General features: G+C 56.6%; 1 protein-coding gene across 11 annotated transcripts in view; it reads right to left on the bottom strand.

The window, feature by feature from the left end:
- Nucleotides 1-10872, bottom strand: part of LOC106836339 (ADRM1 26S proteasome ubiquitin receptor) — a 63697-nt gene extending 52825 nt beyond the window's left edge. For 4 of the 11 annotated variants that reach the window (XM_070486220.1, XM_070486225.1, XM_044748187.2 and 1 more), the window contains exon 1: nt 10674-10827. The gene's annotated coding sequence lies outside the window, so the exon portion shown is untranslated. Of the gene's footprint in view, nt 1-8611; nt 8696-9313; nt 9381-10293; nt 10442-10673 lie in introns of those variants that run through there. The other 7 variants (XM_070486224.1, XM_070486228.1, XM_070486223.1 and 4 more) reach the window with 6 other exon arrangements.
- Nucleotides 10873-21469: the final 10597 nt, after the last annotated feature.

Here is a 21469-nt window from a genome sequence, read left to right as displayed (position 1 = left end):
TCTACAGATTCAATACAATCCCTATCAAAATCCCAATGACGTTTTTTGCACAAATAGAAAAATCCATGCTAAAATTCATATGGAATCTCAAGGGACCCCGAATAACCAAAACAATCTTGACAAAGGAGAACTAAGCTGGAGGGCTCACACTTCCTGATTTCAAAACTTACTACAAAGCCACAGGAATGAAAACACTGTGGTGACGGCACAAAGACACAGAGACCAATGGACAGAAGAGAGAGCCCAGGGACAAACCCTCGCATATATGGTCAAATGATTTTTGACCAAAATGTCAAGATCACTCAAGGGACAAAGGACCATCTTTGCAACAAATGGTGCTGGGAAAACTGGACATCCACATGCAAATGAAGTTGGACCCTTACCTCACATCATCTACTACAAGAATTAACTCAAAATGGATCAAGGACCTAAATGTAAGACCTAAAACTAACACTCTTAGAAGAAAACACAGGGCAAATGCCTCACGACTCTAAATTTGGCAATTATTTCTTGGATACATCATCAAAGGTACAGGCAGCAAAAGAAAAAATTAGACATACTGGACTTTACGAAAATTTTAAAAATTTGTAACTCAAAACACACTATCCACAGAGTAAAAAGGCAACCCATAGAATGGGAGAAAATATTTGCAAACCATACATCTGATATGGGATTAATATCCAGAATATATAGAGAACTTCTAAAACTCAACAACATAAAAAAACAAGGAACCTGATTCAAAAATAGGAAAAAGACTTGAATAGACATTTCTCCAAAGAAGATATACAAATAGCCGATAAGCACATAAAAAGATGCTCAACATCATTAATCATCAAGGAAAAGAAAATCAAAGCTACAACGAGATACCACCTCACACCCATTAGGATGGCTCCTATCAAAAAAGCAAACAAGCATCAGCGAGGATGTGGAGAAACAGGGACCTCTGTACTGTTGATAAGAATGCGAAATGCTGCAGCCACTGCAGAAAACAGTATGGTGTTAAAAATTAAAAATAGAATCACCAGGGGCCGGCCCGGTGGCGCAGCGGTTAAGTTCGCACGTTCCGCTTCTCGGCGGCCCGGGGTTCGCTGGTTCGGATCCCGGGTGCGGACATGGCATTGCTTGGCAGCCATGCTGTGGCAGGCGTCCCACGTATAAACTAGAGGAAGATGGGCACGGATGTTAGCTCAGAGCCAGGCTTCCTCAGCAAAAAGAGGAGGACTGGCAGTAGTTAGCTGAGGGCTAATCTTCCTCCAAAAACAAAACAAAACAAAACAAAAAAAATAGAATCACCATATGATCCAGCAATTCTACTTCTGGGTATATACCCAAAAAAACTGAAAGGAAGATCTTGAAGAGACATTTGTGCACCCATGTTCACAGCAGCATCATTCACAACAGCTGAATCACGGAAGCAGCCCAAGTGTCCGCTGACAGATGAATGGATAAGCCAAATGTGGTCCATCCATACGATGGAGCATTACTCAGCCTTAAAAAGGAAGGAAATTCTGACACCTGCTAAAACATGGATGAAACTTGAGGACAGTATGCTCCATGAAATAAGCCAGTCACAAAAAGACAAATGCTGTGTGAATCCACTCACAGGAGGTCCCTAGAGAAGTCAGATTCACAGAGACAGAAAGCAGAACAGTGGGTGCCAGGGCTGGGGCAGAGGAGAGTTAGTGTTTACTGGGGCCAGAGTTTCCGTTTGGAAAGATGAAAAGAGTTCTGGAGGCAGACGGTGGTGATGGGTGCACAACACTGTCAACGTATTTAATACACTGAACTGCATACTTGAAAACGGTTAAGATGGGGGCTGACCCTGTGGCATAGTGGTTTTCAGTGCACTCCACTTTGGTGGCCCCAGTTCACGGGTCTGGATCCTTAGCACGGACCTACAGCACTCATCAGCCATGCTGTGGGAGTGACCCACCTATAAAGTGGAGGACTGGCACAAATATTACCTCAAAGCTAATCTTCCTCAAGCAAAAAAAGAGGAAGATTGGTAACAGATGTTAGCTTAGGGCTAATCTTCCTCAGCAAAAGAAAAAGTCGTTAAGATGGTAAATTTTATGATATGTATATTTTACCACAGTTTTTTGAATTGGAAAAACTACGTTAGCAAGCAGTACAAACAAGAAGTAAACAATTATGCACAGAGCTCAAATGCACTAGGTGCTAAGCTTAAGTAGCATTACGCTGCAACAGTCAAGTTCTCATTATTACCAAAGATAGGATTCTTTCTTAGAAAGGACCCCAAAAGCCCATCGAACACTGCAGCTTTGGAGAATGTTTCTCCTCCTGACAGTTCCAAGTAATGCAGCATCAACTCTGTAGCTCATTCCCACAGGGAAAGGCAACGCGGCAGGTGAGATCAGGGAACTGCAGAGCTACGAGGGGCAGCGGCTCAGGGAAGGAAACGGATTTGGAAACTGAGGCAGGGGCTGAGGAAGAACTGGCCAGGGAAATCCACAGGGAAAGGATTCCATGAGGCCTGGTCCTCCCCAAAAGTGGTCACACTCAGAGGGTGAACACAGAGCAGGCGTCCCCAGACGAACCGCAGACCTCGTGAGGGCCTAAGCTGAGAGGCGAGCTTCACTAACTGGACTCCAGCTCAAGCCACTGGATGCATAAAATTGGGTTTCCTTCAAGAACAAGTCAGAAACATAACGGAGAGAGCAGCGGCCACACGGCAAAGTAGGCGTGTCGTGATTGCGGCATGCCGGGCACACCACCACAGCACCCCCTTCAAGAGCACGGTTCACCTGTAAGGCTTGCACTGCCCTGCAACCCTTAGGGTCAAGGCCACACACATCCAGGAAGCCCGTCCACAGTGCAGAGAACACCAGTGAGCCTAAGGCCCGTCCACAGTGCAGAGAACAGCAGTGAGCCTAAGGCCCATGACAGAGCAAACTGAAGCACTGTCATGTCCCCACGGGGCCTCTCCCTCAGGAGCAGCCTGGCAAGGGAGCAGCCTGGCCGCATCCTCCAAGGCTGGCCAGTCAGACCCCTGGAAAGACACTACAGTGATGCTTAAATGCCACCAGAGCACACGGGCTGTTCCCTGGGGTGCCCACCAAGCATGGTTAACAAGTGTCCCTTCTGAGCGAGAAAGCCGCGAAGTTTAACACATGATGGACACAATTAGCCACCACCAGGAATTAAAGAACAGAGGACGGAGATGGGAAAATAAATAGGGTACAGTAAAGGCAAGGCTGCTCGGTGATGTTAACGCACCCTAAGGAAAACCCTGGATTGAGGCGGGCCCAGAGCCACCTAGTCCTTGGGCCTCTGGAGACCTCACCCGTCTCCACTGCAGCAAAGCCACTGTGCTGGCCACGACGCCTTTGTGGTCACTGATCTTCTAGCGTTTTAGTCTTCAGATGTTCACTTTGCAAAGGAAGCCCACCTGTCACCTGGACGCCTAAAGACCCTGGCCCTACTGACGCCCACTATGCCACTGTTCTCAGTTTCTTTCTTTTGTAAAAAACAAAAATTAATGGAAACAAAGGTTCACCCCGGGCAGGCTCCAGAGCCTCCAGCCACATCAGAAATGCTCGCTCTGCGGGGCCCTGTCCAGCACAGCAGCCACAGGCCGCAGGCCTCAGCACCTGGAATGCGGCTAGTGTGCGAGAGCAGGTGAAGGCTCACTCTTACATAATGCTAACTAACTGCGTCCCTTCCACTTAAACCAGCGCATGGGGCGGGTGGCGTCCATCCAGGACAGGGCATTCCAGGGCCTCGCTGGGCTGAGACACCACAGGGCGCCTGCACACTGACCACCCGGTGGCTCTAGAAAGCTCCGATGGCCCCACCAAACAGAAGGAGGACGCGAAAAGGCGGCAGCAGTCAGAGCAGGCAGGTGTTCCGGGTCTCCATTCACAAATCCAGGCGTAGGCGGGAGCAGCAGAGCTGGCCCGACCCACAGCTGCCTTCCAAAAACCAACCCGCTGCACGCAACACAGTCAAGATCGTCAGGCCAAGCCTGCTCTTTATTCTTATTTCCAAAACCACCTTGGATTTCTCAGCTCGTACTCACAGAAACATGGTTTTTGCTAATTGGTGAGGAAAGATCAAGCCTTAATGTTCCTGTAAGTGTAAAAGCTCAGTGGCAGAATCAGACAAGTCCTATTCTATCCACAAAGCCTTCTAGAAAGGTCAGTGTGCTCGCCGTCCGTCTCCAGCCCGCCGTCTGCAGACACCTCCGTGCCTCAGTGACAATGGAAAGGAACTGAGAGTGACCTTTGGGACACTAGTTCCTTAGACTTGAGCAGAACACAGCTAAGTCCAGCTGCACTGGAAGTTCCAGTAGAGCGCTGTCTTGAAGGCAAAACGAGAAAGCTGCATGTTTCCGCCTGCGTAGCTCTGACGGCGTCTCGGCTCCTTCTCCAGGTCTGCGTGCTTTTCCTTAGTTTGGGCTGCATCACAAAATCAGCTACTTGATACTATGCAGAACTTCGTAACTCTTCATCCTAATAAACCGGCAGCACGCAGGCGGCAGCCCTGACCTTGAAGGCCCGGCGTTACACCCACACCAGCCAAGCCAGCTTACTGGTCGTCACACAAGGACTGCATTTGCGTTAGGAGTTCACACCAGAAACAGAAAGCTTCTAGACTTGAGAAAGATAAACCAACCTATCCTGCTACATAAACAACTGCATTAATCGCTGACTGTTTACCACTCTCCAAGTCAACAGGGTGGCCGTGAAAGGCAGCAGAGGGTAAACCAGCCTGGCCCCAGGAGCAACTGTGGAGCCACACTTCCTGTGGGGACTCAGGCCACGCCTCGGCAAGTGGGAGCCTAGAGCCCCACAGTCCATGACAAACTCCCTCTAGTCCCTTGCCTCCACTTGATCAAACTGATTATTCAATAGTGAGTGCCAAAAATATATCACACACTTTGAAGAACACGATCTCATAATCCAGCACAGAGTATTTCCAAACAGACACAAGATGCACGTCAGCTCTTCCATACAAACATGCCTGCGCTTATCAACCTCATCATTCTGTGACACAGCAAAAAGCAGTTCAAGTGCAGCCTGAGAGAAGGGGTGAGAAAGCTCTGGACAGGGTGCTGTGTATGGCCCAAGCTCACAGAAAACCACCAGCAGCCACGGCCACAAGGGAGGCACCTCGCAGCGTGCCGCGAGCAGCAGCGGGAAGGCAGGGATTGGCAGGGCCGCCCCCTGCTGCTCGTCCACCTCCAACGAGCAGAACCCAGGGCCCAGGACGGCACGGGGGCACCTGTGGCCTATGAAGGACTGGGGATGGCGGAGGAGCAGCAAGCAGGGAAGGGAGACTGCTGCCGTCCTGCAGGGCGTCCCCCCACCCCCACCACCTCGGAGGAGGTCTGCTGCCCCCCCCACAGCGCCCCACCTGAGGCGTCTATGCAGTTGGGCAGGATGCTTCAGATGCCATCTCCATCACTGTGCAGAGTCCAGTTTGTCATTCTCGCCCTCTCACCTGCTTCCCTCTCCCATTCCAGGTCCTTCCTCGTCATCTCTTGCCCAGGTGTGACCTACTCAGCCCCTAACCGGTTTCACTTGCTGAGAAATCTATCATCAGGTCTGCCCTGGTCACTCCCAACTATACTTCCTAGGCACTAATGGGAGTGGGTGTTTAAACCAAGGTCAGGGAAATTCACGAATTTCTAATCCTCCCCTCAATAAAAAGAGAAAAAGAAATAGAAAGGAAAAAATTGCAAAATTCTGTTTGCGCTCATTATTTGTCCCCAGGAAGATGACTCAGACTCTTCATTAAGTTCTCAAAGAGGTCCTTGATCCAAAACAGGGTTATGACCCCACAGTGGGTCTCAAAAGCTGGCAAGCACACCAGCCACACTGGAATCACGGGAGCGCGCAACCCAAACATCCCTGGGCCCCTCTCCTGGAAGCCCGGATCCGGCAGATCTCAGCCTGGGCCTTAAACCTGCACTTTTTACAAAGTTCCCAGGTTTTTCTGAAGAGGAGCCAGGTTTGGAAACCCTGTGACGTTAATCAAGGAGCCTTCTACCCTGACAAGCACCAGCATTCAACCCAAAGCATGCTACCTCAGAGACAGAAGCTACAGCGCTAAGGGAGCCGACCCCATCCCCAGCACAGGGAGCCCTCCTATCCTCTCCCTCCTCACCCCTGCCCCGCTCCCTCTCGCGTTACATTTCCCACAGGCTCCTCGGCGCCCGCCTTACAGGAGCAGAATGGCTCTGGAGCTTCTCCTCCCTCACAGTGGCCGACAGGGTGACTCCGTGCCCCGTTTACGTCTGCCCCTGCTGCCATTCTTCATGGTGCTCCTTTTCACTCTCCAGTTTCCCGGTTTAGACATCATAGTCAAACTGGCTTTAAGGCAATAGTCACTTTCCAGCCAAGCTCAGAGGCATGAGGTGTCAGATTACGGGTGATCTTTTCTCACCTCCAGCCTCCAATCAGCCTTCCTTTGCTAGGAAAAAACACAGCTTTCCCTCGGCTGACAGCTCTCACCATCCTTTCTAGAATCTGGATTCAGCTCTCACCATCCTTTCTAGAATCTGGATTCAGCTCTCACCATCCTTTCTAGAATCTGGATTCAGCACGACTTCCCTACAGATGGTTCTCACGCCATGCTCTCCCCTAAGAACCCCCCAGCACCAGCCTGGAACAAGCGATTCTCTGGGCACCTTTCAAGGCTGGTGGTCCCTGACCCTCTGGTAAAGGCATGAGCTCAGGGGTCAGACAGGTCTGCCCAAACAAGAGCAGCCCAGACCACTGCCACTGCTGACATGAAGCACAGCACCCAGGGACTCAGGGGTTTCCTGAACAGGCGGGGAGGCATGGGGGCATGATGCCCAGGAGAGAGTGCCAGGCTCTGTAAGCCCTCAACAGGTGTGTGCCCTTCCCGCTGCCCCCCATTCTTCAGGCCCCAAGGCTACAGAGCCAGGGACGAGCTAAGGCAGCACCGAGCCCGCAGTTTGCTTCTCAAAATAAAGCCCACGAGTGTTCCACTGACAAAAAGAGAAAGACACACAAACATCAGGAGAAAGTCTCCAAAACTCCCTGTTTCTGCAATAGAGTGACTTCCACAAACTTAGATGGTACAGCCTACTACACGCCTAGGCTGGATGGTACCAACCTTACGGGACCAGCGTCGTATATGTGGTCCATCACTGAGCGAAACATCACGTGAATAGTCATAATTTAAAAGCGTTACTGTAACTCATTTCAATAGAAGGCAAATCTGTCCAACCAAGTTCCCCTGGCTTCACTAGCTCTAAACTGCATTTGTGTGTGTCTGTCACCGTCAGCTGGGGTCAATTTCAATGCTCTCAGGTTGGGGACCGAATGTGTACTGAGCACCTATCACAGCGCCAGACACTCTCCGCCACAGTGTCACATATACTCCTCACAATGACCCATTTTACAGGCAAAGACCCTGGAGGCAAGAGCGGACAAGTAACTTTCCTCCCATCAGAGTTCGAGAGTGACAGGGCCAGAACCTGAATGGTCTCAGCCTGTGCTTCTCCCACAAACTCCCAGGCCAGGCCGCCTTCAGAAAGCTTCTCAGCGGAACACTTAGCCACCTTGAAGATCATCACCACCGCTTCTGCTCAAAGACGTAAGCCCTACGTCTGCCACAGCCAAACTCCTAGGAGAAAAGGAGGCCTGGGCTTCTCACAGGAATCCTAAGAAACCATTTGCAAGAGACAGCTAACTCCTGCCGTGAAGACAGGAGAAGACTGCATAAAATGTTTCAAAAAGTTCCCCCACCAAAAAAAGAAATGTCACTTTTGTAATAAGCTGAATGTAATAAAATTGTTAGAGTCAAGCAAGTTTTAAGTACACATCCAAGACTCATTCGCTGGCATTTCCTGGAGAGCACGGATCAGAGACACTAGGAGGAAAGTCAAGTGGCACTTTTTAAACATTAAAATAACACTCATCAAAATGTTACACAAAACAAGAGTCTGACCCCTCTGACGGCACTGGAGGAGGAAAGGGACGCCCTAAGCGCCCTGCACAGCCAGCTGCAGTAGGTTTGCTCAGAACTGAATTCAAAACTACAACCCGGGGGCCGGCCTGGTGGCGCAAGGGGTAAGTGTGCAAGTTCCGCTTCAGCAGCCCGGGGTTCGCCAGTTCGGATCCCGGGTGCGGACATGGCACCGCATATCAAGCCATGCTGTGGTAGGCGTCCCACATATAAAATGGAGGAAGATGGGCAGGGATGTTAGCTCAGGGCCAGTCTTCCTCAGCAAAAAGAGCAGGACTGGCTGCAGATGTTAGCTCAGGGCTAATCTTCCTCAAAAAAAAACAACAAAACAACAACAAAAAAAACCTACAACCCAGAGGCCAGCCCAGTGGCGCAGGGGTTAAGCTCGCACATTCCACTTTGGCAGCCCGGGGTTCGCCAGTTCAGATCCCAGGTGCGGACATGGTACCACTCTTCAAGCCATGCTGAGGCAGTGTCCTACACATAAAGTAGAGGAAGATGGGCACACATATTAGAGCAGGGACAATCTTCCTCAGCAAAAAGAGGATGACTGATGGCAGATGTTAGCTCAGGGCTAATCTTCCTCAAAAAAAACAGTACAACCTGGTACTTGAAGCTCTGTGATCCATCGTCATCTGCTCCTCCAACTCACCCTTTTCACACAGCGAACATCGACGTCCCCACTAGCCAAGGAACTGGGCGGCAGGTGGCAAAATCTCAGATAGCCAGATGGAAACTTAGTTTATTTTAGAAGAAATAAAATGGCTTTATAAACACTTGTGCTCACAAAAAATGAAAATCTATTAGTTATATATGCTGTGAGAAACAAAGTTCTGACACACAGTAACACAGCACAATTACAATGTTCTAGAGAAACATGCTACGGGGACACTGTAAACAAACATGCTGGGTTGACAGATAGTATGGGGAGGTGTTCAAGGGTGTGAACTCCAGAGCCAGACTGCCTGGCTCAAATCCCTGCTCTAAAACTCACTTCTGTGTGATTCAGAGTAAGTTACTTAGCCTCTCTGTTCCTCAACTTCCTCATGAATAAGTAAGGACAATGTTAGTACCAGCCTCGCAGGTTCTTGAGGAGCACATGAATAAAGTGAATATCATGCACTTATCGCAGTCCTGGAACAACAATTGTTACATACTATCATCACTTTAGGTAAGAGCTGTTATTAACAGGACACCTGAGGCAAACAGGCAAGGTAAATCCTACTAAGGAGATTCAGTCATCCATTTACTCATCGTCACGTTTTAAATAACACCACCATGCTACACACTGTCGGACAAGGAGGAAGTGCAGCCAATGAGGTTCCTGTCCTCAGCAAGGGGAAAAGGAACTAACCATTGAGGCACCTACTACGCGCCGGGACTGCTGGAGACAATCGTTTCATCTGCTCCTCTGATCAGCCCTGCCAGGTAACCGGACACGTCCCGGAGGAAGAATGGAGACTAGGAGAGAGGCAGAACCGCGCCCAGCCCCCGACAGCAGGAAGGGCCCTCCGCTTCACCCACGGCGGGCACTGCCCGGGCCCCAGGACACGGCCACTCTTGAGCTGCGTCTGCTCAACACCTCCAGGCGGTTAGAGAGGCCATGCAGCTCTCAGCCAGGCACAGAGTGGGCATCCCAGAGATGTCTGCTGAACCCAGCTGCGGGGGACCACATCTCGAGACGCAAGGGCAGTCCCAGAAAAGGGACGAATGCAAAGGCGGCTGGCTCCCAGTCCAGAGCTTGTCCCACAGAGATGTTCAGGATAAAAACCCCGCGGACATAAGCACAGCTCTTGGGGCGACCCTCCCACCCAGGAGTGCCAGGAGCATCCTCCCACCCCAGGCTCTCCTCCAGCATCAAGTGGGAAGACTCTGTGATTTGTGATTACCCAACAGTCTGGATCTGGGCTTAGAAAGTTACAAAAGTCTAACACTGACTCCCGTGGAGAAAGAAGGCACCTTTTAAAATCAGATTACACATCGATGTGGCCAACACAGGTGTTTGGTAAAGAGCTCTTAACAGCAGCGCAGTCAGCTAAGGCTGACAAATTAAAAACAAAGCAGGGGTGGGGGGTGCACACCCGCACAAACCCTCCCAGGACGGGATAAACCCACAGGTGGTCACCTCTGGCAGGGGAGGGGCTGGACCACGAGTGGGAGACTGACTTTTCACACCAGGCCCTTTCTTCCCGGCTGACGCGGGCCGGCGACCCTAAACTCACAGGAGAAGCCAGGGGTCCGCACGCCCCCCCGCCCATCGAGCCCACCCTCGCCGGCCCCTGACCGCTCAGAGGGGTGGCGGGCCGCCCCGCCTCCGAAGTCACGCAAACCTACTTCCGGGCACAGGCTGGGGCAGGCAGGCCGGGGCCGCAGTTGCCCGGCGACGCGGGGTCTCGGCGGCCGCCTGGACCCGGGCCCGCCATCCCGCCTCCCCGCCGCCGGCCGCCAACTTTCCTCCCAAGTTTCCGCGGGCCCGGGACGCGGCCTGGGCCGGGCCGGGGATCGGGGCCGGGCCGGGCCGGGGGTCGGGGCCCGGCGGGGCCTAGCCGGCGGGCGGTGGGCGCGGGGCTCCGGCTCCGGCTCCCCCCGGCCCGGCCCGGCCCGGCCTCCCGGCCCGCCCGCGGCCCAAGCCCGCCCGCCGTCCCTCCCGCCTGCCTGAAGCCGGCCGCCGCTCCCCGGCGACGCGGGGGCCGGGCCGGGCCGGGGTCACTCACCTGACCGCGGTCCCACCGGCGCCGGCCGAGGCTCGCTGACCGCCCCGCCCCCGCCCCGCAGGCCCGCGACCCACTGACACCGAGGCGGAAGTGCGGCCGGCCGCGCTGCCGACTGACAGCCGGGGCCCGCCACTCACCGCGCCCCGCGCCGCCTCGTCGGTCTCCGCCCGCCCAATCAGCGCCCGGCCCGAGGGCCGCCCCGGGAGGCGGGACTATGCTAATCACGTCGCCGGAGCTGTACTTTCCTCCGCCCCTCTGGAGTCCCGCCCACACTTGGGAGTGACAACTCCAATGGCCAATCGAATCAGGGAGGCGGGGTTATGCAGATATCGACCCTGGAGGAGCAGACAGGAGAGAGGAAGGGGCGTGGCTGGGCGAGCTGAGTTTACAAACACCGAGTCAGGTGGTCCTGGCGCCGCCGGGCGCGGGCTGCTGGCTCTGCGCTCGCTGCTCCCAGCCCCTTTGGACCAGCGCAGGCGGAAGTCGTCCTCCCAAAGCTGCCCCCCTCAGCTCAGATATCTTGTAGGGCGCTCCCCCTCCTCCTTGGCATGCTCTTCCCTGCTCAACAAAACCCGCGCGGCTGCATCCCTGACTGTTCGATCTGCTGTTTAAAACCCTTGGGGGCTCCCACTGACCTGTAGTGACGCCATGGTTAAACCCAGAAGCTCTGGCGTCAGACCTGGAGCTTGCATCCTTACCAGGTCTGTGGCCCTGGGCAAGTTAACTAACCTCTCTGAGCCTATGAGCACCCAGATTTTCCTTTGCAAACCAGGTTTCTCCCACCTTCGTCTCATTTGAATCACGGGTCTGGTTTGGGGTGGGTAGAGTAACTTAACCAGGCTGGCTGCTCCGAGTCACAGTGATTGGTTCAGGCGTGAGCAGGTGACACTGTCCTGGCCAGTGAGGGTCAGCCCTGGGACTTCTGCTGGGCCAAAGTCAGAGAACTCAGACCAAAGGAAAGGCTGAGGTCAAATGACTCTCCCATCTGCCTACAGACCTCCCCAGAACTGGGCTGGGTGACAGAGAGATGTCAGTCTGGGGCTACTGGTGGGCATCTTGCCACCATGAGGAGAGGGGGCACCTGGGAAAGAAGCCAATCCAGAGGAAAGCAAGAGAAAATACTCCTGGGTCACCTGGAACCAGCGGAACCTTAAGCAAGCTCTATCCTAAACTTTTCGGTTATATGAGCTACTGTAATTTTTTTTTCTGCTTAGGCCAGTTTGCAGTGGAACCAAAAGAATAAATTACCAGCGTCTATAGGGTGTATTCTGCAGGTCCCGCTCATTGCCACCTCTTCCACAAAGCCAGACTCACTTGAGCCTCTGCATTCCCTCCTCAGAACATGTTTCCCCATTTCCAGAAAGGGTTGGAGGGACTGACACACAGGTTGCCCCAGGGGGACTACTACAGGTGCTTTGATGGCAGGGGCAGGCCTTAGCTGCCTCTGTGGCCCCCATACAGACCCTCGTGCCCCCGTAAATATGGGGGCATGAGTGAGTGGATGGGGCCTCTGTGGCGGGGGTGGGGCCCAGGCTGCATTTCTGGGCCCAGAAAGCCAGTCGTCCCCCATGTCAGGGGCTGGCCCCAACTCACTGGTGGGCCCACTGCCAGCTGGCACGGAGATGTGCAGGGACCGAGGAGGCCTCCCAGCCTCTGCTGGAGAGAAAAGTCAGGAGGGAGGCGGGGCCAGACCTCAGAAACAAAGGCGTTGCCATGGTTACTTCAGAAGACGGGTTCTCCAGCGGGCAAGGGATGGTGTGGAATGCAGGCCCCCAAGCCAGGACAAGGACCAGACTAGTTGCTACGGAGACGCTCTGAAGCTTCCCTTTGGACCTTGCCAGAGTCCAGCACAGGACAGAAACCCACCACCTTCCCTGCCAAGTCTCTAAGACTGACCACCAGGCAAAGGACACACCCCTGAGGGGTTTAACCTACCCACCAGTCCTTGACCATGAACTCTGGGGGTGATTGCAGCATCAGAGAGCTCGGGCCAGAATAGAGGCTGGTGTCAAATGAGCCTCCCGTCTGCCCACGGACCACCCCAGGGCTGAGTTGGCCATCTCTGCCTTGGCCTTGGGAGTGGGATCTGATCCTGGATGAGCCCTGCAGCCGGGATGTCCATTTACCCCTTTTAACAGATGCAGTAAACTGGGCTCCAAGAGTCAGCTGCTGCTTCCTCCTTCCTGGTCCCCATGGGTGGGATTGGGCAGGAATCCCCCCTCTGCTGGTGGCTGGAATCAGGGTGCCTTGGACCAGCTCAGAAGCATTTTTCATGATCTTATCTTGGTCAGGAGGCCAATTCCAGAGGCAAAAGTCTCCAGGAATGGGATGGAAGATGGGCGCAGAAAAGGAGACAAAGAGGGTTTGGGGCCACGCAATAATGCTGGCGATGATGGTGACAGCTGACATTATCTAGTGACCTGTGGTTTACATGCTTCATTCAGTTTCGTGTTTGCAACAGCCAATCAAGTAGATACCATGTGTCATCATTCCCACTTTACAGATGAGCAGACTGAGCCTCAGGCAGGTGAAGAGTCTCGGCCTGGGCCTGCAGCAAGGAAGGGCCCAGGCACAGTGCGGGCTTGCAGACCAGCAGCCTGGCACAGCCTAGGAGCTTGTCAGGAAGGCAGAGCCCTGCCCAGACCTCCCGCCCCATGGTGGGGGGCCATCATAGTGTCCTCCCTGCATCCTGGGCACTCAGGCCTGGCTTGGTTCTCAGGATCCCAGGGCTCCATCTGTGTGTGCTTTTGTAGAGTTTGAGAAGTGCTGGGCTAGTAAATAGCTTTCAGGGTGTCTGCCCCCACTGGAACTGCTCTCAGAGCAGGCTGACCCCAAGAGTGAACCCCACAGTCACATCTATCTGTGACCTTCCCCCTACCCGAAGCCAGGATGATTGGGGTCCCAACTCCTTCTGAGTCAGAATCTGTTGATATGATGGCCCAGGAGCCCCCCGGGCGGCCCTGCCTCCCATCAGCAGCCAGCAGACCCTGTGGGCACGAAGCCTGGTGTGCTGGGGTCTGGAGGTCCCAGCAGTGTGCAAACATGTGCCCTTGCTTTGCCCTCAGGAAGCACATTCACGCGCGTCACCCTCCTTCCTTCCATGTCACCATGAGAAGGAGGAACAGAGACTATTGCTCCCCCTTCAGATGGGGAAACTGAGGCTCAGAAAGCAGAGCAGCTTGCCCAGGGCCACACTGCACAGTGGCACCAGCCCTGCCCACAGCCCACTTCTCTTTCCCCAAATTCACCCTTACCTGCCCAGTGGGTTTCTGGGCCTGGGCTGATCTCGCCATCTCTGTCTGCGGCCAGAGCAGCCTCCTTAGCTCCAACAGGGCTGGCATCCAAGAATGCTCCGTGCCCAGTCTTGCCGACCTGACCTTTACCCCGGGGCAGGCCCACCTGAGGCACATTCCTTTCCCTGATGCCCCTCAGGCCTTTGGAGAGGCGTTTCTCTGCTCCCTTCTTAGGATGCTGGGGAATCTTCTATCTGGGTGCAGCTTGGGCAGCCAGAGGGCAGCTGGCCTCCAAGGCCGACCCTGGCCCACACGTGGCCCAGCTGATCCTTCCCCACGCAACTGGCAGATCTCCCCTGCAACGTGACAGCGCTCGGCTTCCCCGTCTTCGGAGAGAGTATTTTTAGTTTTGAACCCACCACGTGAAGAGAGACAAGTTATCAATAGCAGCGGCAAAGGGCTTTTTCTTTTTTTTTCCTGTGGCTTTGGGACCTGAGCAATCTGCACCCGTTAAATTCTGCCAAAAGGAAAAAATGTATTCCTCTTATAAACTTTTTACCCTGTGGCTTCCTCACTGCTGAAGCTTTCCCAGCCAGCTCTTCTGGGGTCGCCTCCACTTGACTCACAGCCCCCCACCCCTGTCCCAGCCCCGCCCCGCGCCCTGCCGGAGGATGTCATCTGCCCAGTGAAGGAGCAGGCAGGAGCAAGCTGACCCACAGGAGCAGAGAGGAAGGGCAGGCGGAATGGGTGGTGCGGGAGGCAGCCCTGGACGCTCACAGAGGCGACAGGGCCCATGTCCAGCTTCAGCAGCGTTGACAGAGCCCTCGCTGTATGCTCTGCACCGTCATTGTCTCTGTTAAATGTCCCAAGAGTTTAACTGAAGAGTTTCCCAAACCAGGTGCCGTCGAATCCCAAGGTCTTTCTGGCTGTTATTAGGTGTTTCTGAAGGAAGCGGTTCCACATCAAGTGGGTTTGGGAGAGCTGTTTAAACAAAGCCAACGAGTGTCCCTTCCAATGCAGGCTTCCCAGGGCCCTGTCCCTTCTGGTCCACGTGGGGCCCCAGGGTACGGACGGGGCTGGGGCAGATGCAGGATTTATTGGGACTGGGGAGCTTCCTCTATGGGATGTCCCGTAGGGCCCTGGCATGGCATCCTACCTCCTGGGGGGACTTTGGGCCAACTTGGCTCTGCCCTTCAGGACTATTAGAGCTACTTCTATGAGAAAACCCAGAATAACAGAGGTATCAACAACATGGAAATGTTCTTCTCTCTCCTGTGACACAAGCCCAGGCTCGCCAGGGCTGGCAGGGCACCAGCATCCTCAGCGACCCAGTTCCTACCTTATTGTATCACTTTTCTAGTGCTGGCTGCCATCCTCAGTGTCACCTCTTGGCCCAAGATGGCTGCTGGCACGCCAATCATATTTGACCAGGAGGAAGGAAGAAAGGAAACAGGAAAGGCAGACGCGCTGGCCCACAGGTAAGTCATCTCCCGCTGAGGATCTGGCCCTGAGATGCACCAGGCACTTCTACCCACGTCGCACTGGCCAGAACTTCACCCCAGGCCACTCTCGGGGGCACAGCAGCATCTTAGCTGAGTGGATGGCCAGTCTGAATAGAACAGATGACTTGGGGCAGCCTGGTGGTGCAGCGGTTAAGTTCACACGTTCCACTTCTCGGCGGCCCGGGGTTCGCCGGTTTGGATCCCAGGTGCAGACATGGCACCGCTTGGCACGCCATGCTATGGTAGGCGTCCCATGTATAAAGCAGAGGAAGATGGGCACGGTGTTAGCTCAGGGCCAGGCTTCTTCAGCAAAAAAGAGGAGGACTGGCAGTAGTTAGCTCAGGGCTAATCTTCCTGAAAAAAAAAAAAGAACAGATGACTCAGGGGAGAAGATGACGGGTGGCCACTGGTCAGAGGACGTGTCTGCTGGCCTTTCCAGAGAGAGACGGCTGAGACCACCCGGAGCCTTGTGGCCAGGCTGCCTGTGGCCCTCAGGTCTCCTCTAGCTTTGGCCAGGGCAGGCCCAGCGACATGGACACCTCATGACGTGAGGGCTCACAGTGCTGCCTGGGAGGAGGGGGCAGTGCCAGACATGAGGCAGAGCTCAGCTCACAGTCCCTGCCCCCTGCCCCCTACGGCCTGTGCCCCCACTACGTGCCCCATCGCAGGGCCGGGCAGCCTCAGCGTCCTGTTCCTGGACGCTGGGGCGCTGTGCGTTCTCTCTTCCGGGCTGTGCCCTGGCTGCTGGCCGGTGGTTTCTTCCCACAGCACCTCCTGGGCATCTGCTGCCCTGCTGGTCCAGTGCCAGGCGCTGGGGTGCCGCCGTGAGCAGCATGGGCCCAGGGGGCCACGGGGACCCCAGGGAAAGTGGGGAGAGAGCTCTGGTCCTTCTCCACGCACCCCACCCCACCCCCCACTTTCCAGGGGCTCACGTGGGGCGGGAGAGATGTAGGCGCATCTGTGTGCAGGGGACCAGTGGGGCGGGTGCACTCGAGAGGAAAGACAGCTTGGGCTGCGTTAAATTTAACTTGCCGGAGCCGCTGGCCAGGCTGCGGTGCCGGGGAGCTGCCAGGCACGGGGGTGGGGGGCGCAAAGTTTAAACATGCCTGGGGAGTAGGGATGGGGCGGCTGGGGGCAGTGTGATCCCTTCCTCTTCCCGGGAGCAGCCAAGGCGAGCGAGGACGGGGCTGGCCGCAGCAGCCCTGCCCCCGTTCCTGGCAACAGCACTCCTGCTCCTGCAGGTGGGGTTGGGGGGCTTGGGTAGGAGACAGACGGGCGTCTGGGGTTCTTCTGGGGATAGGTGTGCTCCCCGCATTCCATCCTCGGGAGAGGAGGGCAGGGGAAGGGAGAAGAAAGGACAGCTAGCAATCTTGTGCCAGGTCCCAGGTCACAGCGGTGGGCCAGGCACACCCCAGGCCTGCCCTCATGGCTCACAGCGGTGGGGGTGCGAGGTGGCCCCCACAGGCTGGAGCGTGCTCCTCTCTCGCAGGTGTGCAAGCTGTGCAGTCGCATGGGGCTCCCTGCTGCACCTACTGCTCCGCTGCTGCCGTCTTGAAATCCCCAATTTCAGGGGAGGGGGTGCATGTTTTCATTTTGCACTGGGACTCACAAATTCTGAGCTGACCTGACTGAGGAGGGTTCAGTACAGGACTCGGGGCCCAAGGGTGCGGCCTCTCCAGTTCCAGGGCTTCAGGAGTCGCCAGCAGCCGTCTGGGTAGCCCCATCCCCTCCGGGCAGGGTGGCAGGCTGGGTGAGCCTGCCAGGTTTGTTCTGGAGAAGAGAAGAAGGGGTGATCAGAGGCCCCGGGCCCGGAAGTCTGCCCAAAAGTCCCATGGCCCAGGGCTCGGGGGGACGCTCGGGGCCAGTCCTCCCTGAGGCACCCCTGGAGACAAAGCCAGCCTGGCACCTCCTCCTGCTCCCTGACCTCAGGAACAGCGCTGCCTTCTGGGCTCCTGGCCACGCTGCATGTAGTAGATGCTCCATAAACGCCCCTGGATTCTGGTGGGGGTGGGGGCATGGTCTGGGCAGATGGCTGGGGTGCTATGGAGCCTGCAGCCCCACGCAAGTCCAGGACCTGCCACTTGCTAAAGGAGGGTGTCTCCGAGCCTCAGTTTCTCCAGGGCTTGGTGAGGCCCAGAGAAGGCGAGGTGTATGAACGCAGCTTGGAGGGGGGCCCTGTGGGATGGGCTTGGAGGCGGGAGGGCACAGTCCTGGCCCCTGTGATGAGCATCTCGTGCTCTGCCCAGCATCCACCCCATCTTCTAGGAACAGTCCAGAATCCTCCTGTGGGGCCTTCTACCCACAGGCTGACCCCACCTCTAGCCCTCAGCAGCACGTGACTGGAAACTGGGACATCACCGCATCACTTTGGGATAATCAGTCAGGCTGTGGGCTTGGGCCCTGCATCTGCTCTTGAGGCTGTGAGCTGTGGGATGTCAGTCTGGAGGTACCATGCCAAGCGGAGTGGCTGCCTGAGAGGAGAGCAGGGCTGGGAGACACAGGCTCTGACGAGAGCAGTCGGGGTCCTGGATCCAGCCAAGCCTGAAGGAGATACACTGCCAGCAGACTGTCAGATCCATGCCCTGCTGAGCCAAGGTTTCCATGCCCACTTCTCCACGTGTAGGGAGGACAGCCACCTGTCAGGACAGGCCTCTGGACTCTTCCTCTCTCCATCAGGCCATCACAGGCTGGGACCCCTGCTTCTGGATGGCGCACAGGTGAGTCACTCAAGAACAGACTCCGAGGAGCCTCAGATGTTTCCTCCAGAGAGCTTTTAGCTGCTGGCTTATCCAGGATTTCACCACTGTACAGATGGGAAAATTGAGCCCAGGGACGGGAGAGCCTCCAGTGACCTCATTACTTGTCACATGGGCGTTTCCAGCTCTGCATGAATCAGCTGAGCAAATTTAGAAAATGCGAGAGGATTATGCAATGCCAAGAAGAGGTGAACCAACTGAGGTCTGGCAGGGTGTGAGGGAAAGGGCGGGGGAGGGGGAAGGGCAGGGGCTGGGAGAGGGCAGAGGGCTCCACTGGGTTGGCAAGCACCCCTTCCCCCAGGGCCGTGGGGAGACCCAGGTGGCCCCTCTGTGCCCCTGCAGAAGTCAGGGCTCTGGGCTGGGGCTGGAGCTGGGACTCCATCGTCCTTAGTCAAAACCCAGGGCTGCCACTTTCTGCTCCCAGCCTTGATCAAGCCCCTGGTCAAGCCAGTTTCCCAGCTGTAGATGCATAGCCGTCAAGCCTCCTGGCCCTGGGGGTCCTAAGGAAAGCTACGTGGCCTCCTCAGCCCCCAGGGCAAGACGGAGGAGGTGCCACGTCCAAGCTACCCCAGCCCCGCCCACTGGCCCTTCCACCTGCAGAGCTCCCCACCCCCCCTAGCCTGGTGGCACCCACACAGCCAGGGGGCTGCCAGGGAGGGACAGCTTGTTTCCAGGCTGCGTGTGAGAGTGTGCGGCCAGTGAGTGGCCATGAGTGACCAAGACTCGTGCCCAGACCTAAGGGAGGGGCTGACTCTAGAGCAATCTCTTGATGCCTGTCCTGGCCCAGGACCTGGTCCTACAGTCAGGGCCACCTGTGGAGGGAGGGGACATTTCTCCCCTTGGCTGGAGTCAGAAACACGCCTACAGACACATACACATGCAACCGGACACACACACACGCAGACCCACAGACATAAGAACACTCAGATGCAGGGTCAGACCTACGTGCACACATAGACACGCACATACTATTCACAGACACACACACAGGCAGGCACACTCGTACGTAAACATACACACACGTACAACTCGCCCTGCTCATGGGAGTCGCCCCAGGCCCACTCTTTCCTCCCTCAAGGCCTCAGGGACGGCGTTCATTAATTGGTCCAGGGTCCCAGCACTGAGACAGTTGGCTCTTCATTATTTTCCTCACAGGCTCCGGCTCCCTGAGGAGCCGCCCTGGCCCCGGGGGACTCTGGGATTAAACAGAGGCCCGGTGCCGTCTCCTCGTGCAGGAAGCAGCTCCCAGCCTGAACCCTCCTCCTGGCCCCCCTGCACTCCCCTGCAGGCTGCCTCGGGAGGAGCAGGGGCCCAGGGCTCCGCAGGGTCAGGGCGTTGCTCATTTCCCCGGGGACTGTGACACACGCCCAGGCACACGCACATGCATGCACCCTCCTCGTCCCTGTGTTGGTGGCTCTGAGACCAGCACAGGCAAGGTCAAGGAGACCCGGACTCACCCTGAGGACTTCTGGGAGGTGAGGGTGGTGTGCAGGACACGGGGAAGGTGCCCGATGGGGCTGAGCATGAAGGGAGAGGGCAGGGGCGTGGGGGTGAGGGGCGTGTGCCTGGGACGAGAAGGAGGTGGGCAGGGCTGTGGTTCCAGGGCCGAGGCTGAGCCTTGGGGGCCCTAACGAGGGCTGGGGTGGGGGCTGTGGGCCTCTCAGCCTCATCTCCAGAGCAGAGCAGGGCAGCAGGGGGAACAGGGGGAGTGGCCTGCGCAGCAGTCAGACCTGCATGGCCACCCTGTTCCCTGCCCCAGACAGAACACCCTATGGGCCCTGTGCTGACCTTGGCTGAGCCGTCCACAGGGCAGGCAAACTAGCCCAAGTGTGGAGTGCGCTGCCCGCAGCCTGGCCAGCCCAGCCTTCAACCCCAGGCCTGGGATCTGCGGAATGAACCAACGTCACCAGGCCCAGTTCATCCTGCAGCCACCCAACCTGGTCACCGCGGGAAAGTCCCAGCAGGGAGCAGGAACCCCAAAGGGAGGAGGCTGGGAGACGGTCAGCCGAGATGCTGCGTTCAGGCTCCAACGTGCTGTGATGGTGGCGCTGCTGGGCAGATGGTGAAGAATAGGGACTCGTCCCACTGGGGGCAGGACCTCCACAGGCAGGTAAATGGCAGCCAGCAATGGGCCAGCTGCAGCCAGGAGTCCAGACAAAGGCACGGTTCAGGCCCCTGCCCCGCAGCCAAGGCTGAGGGCAGGGAGGGGTCGAGGCCGCGGCAGGGAGCTCCAGCCCGGGCACAGCTGCAGCTCTGGGGGAGGGCTGGGCTGGGCAGAGCTGGGCACCAGCCCCTCCGCCACACACTGGGCCTGTGCTCTCCCTCCTTGCCCACCGCCACAAGCCCCAGGGCTGGGCCCTCGGTCAGCACGCCGTCTGCCCATATCTGGCCAGGCCCAACGACGGCCAGGGTTCTGACAGTTACTGTCCAGGGTCTGCTTGGGGCGAGCCCTGGTCCGAAGGCCCCGGAGCAGCACTGGCTGGGGGTCACGGAGTGTGCGGGCCCCGCTGACATGTGGCACTGCTGGGTCACAGCACGGGAGGCCCGCCAAGCACCCTTGGATTCGGCTTCAGAACCCTCTAGCCGCCCTGAGATCCCCCACCAGCCCGCCCCCAGCATTCTGGGGAAGATCCAGCAGAGAAAGGCCCCCTTTCTCTCCCCTTTTCTGTTTTCTCTCTTGCTGATTCGTTTTTTTCGCATGGAGAGAACCTGCACAGATTCATTTCAGCAAATACGTATTGGCCGACCCTGGGAGCTCTACAAACGCTCTGTGCTCTCTCCAGCCTCTGAGCCTTTGCACATGCTGTTCCCTGCCCTGAGCCTCTCGCCTCCCCTTGCGTGGAGACCAAGGCCCCAGGGGGAGTCTCCCATCAAAGACGAGGCAGGAGGGGCTGACGCCCAGAAGCCACTGCCCAGGCCATGGGATGGGGCAGCCCTGCCCCACGTAGGCTGCGCTGGCTCCAGGCGAGCAGGGTGCAGGCTAGGCAGGCTGCGGGCCTCCTTGCTACAGGCCGGCCCTGGGGTGGCCTCCAGAGCCTCTTGCCCAGGCTCTCCATGGTCTGCGGGTCTGAAGTGGGGACAGTCGCCCCCTCACTCCCTCGTGCTCTTGCTCACTCCACTCAACCTCACTTCTCACTCTGCGCCCTGTGCTCCCAGCACCAGGCAGTGGGACACACAGACGCCCAAGGAGAAGGCCATCTCTACAGTCCCAGCTGCCCCCGACTGACCCCCACCCACAGGCTTCCTCTCAGGGGTCATCCCGCCAAGCTCTCTGTGCCCAGGCCCGCTGTCCCCCCAGCGTGCCT

This window comes from Equus asinus, chromosome 15 (genome assembly GCF_041296235.1).
Source record: "Equus asinus isolate D_3611 breed Donkey chromosome 15, EquAss-T2T_v2, whole genome shotgun sequence".
NCBI lineage: Eukaryota > Metazoa > Chordata > Mammalia > Perissodactyla > Equidae > Equus > Equus asinus.
Note: the sequence above shows the minus strand (reverse complement) of the source record. Positions and strands in the feature narration are given on the sequence as shown.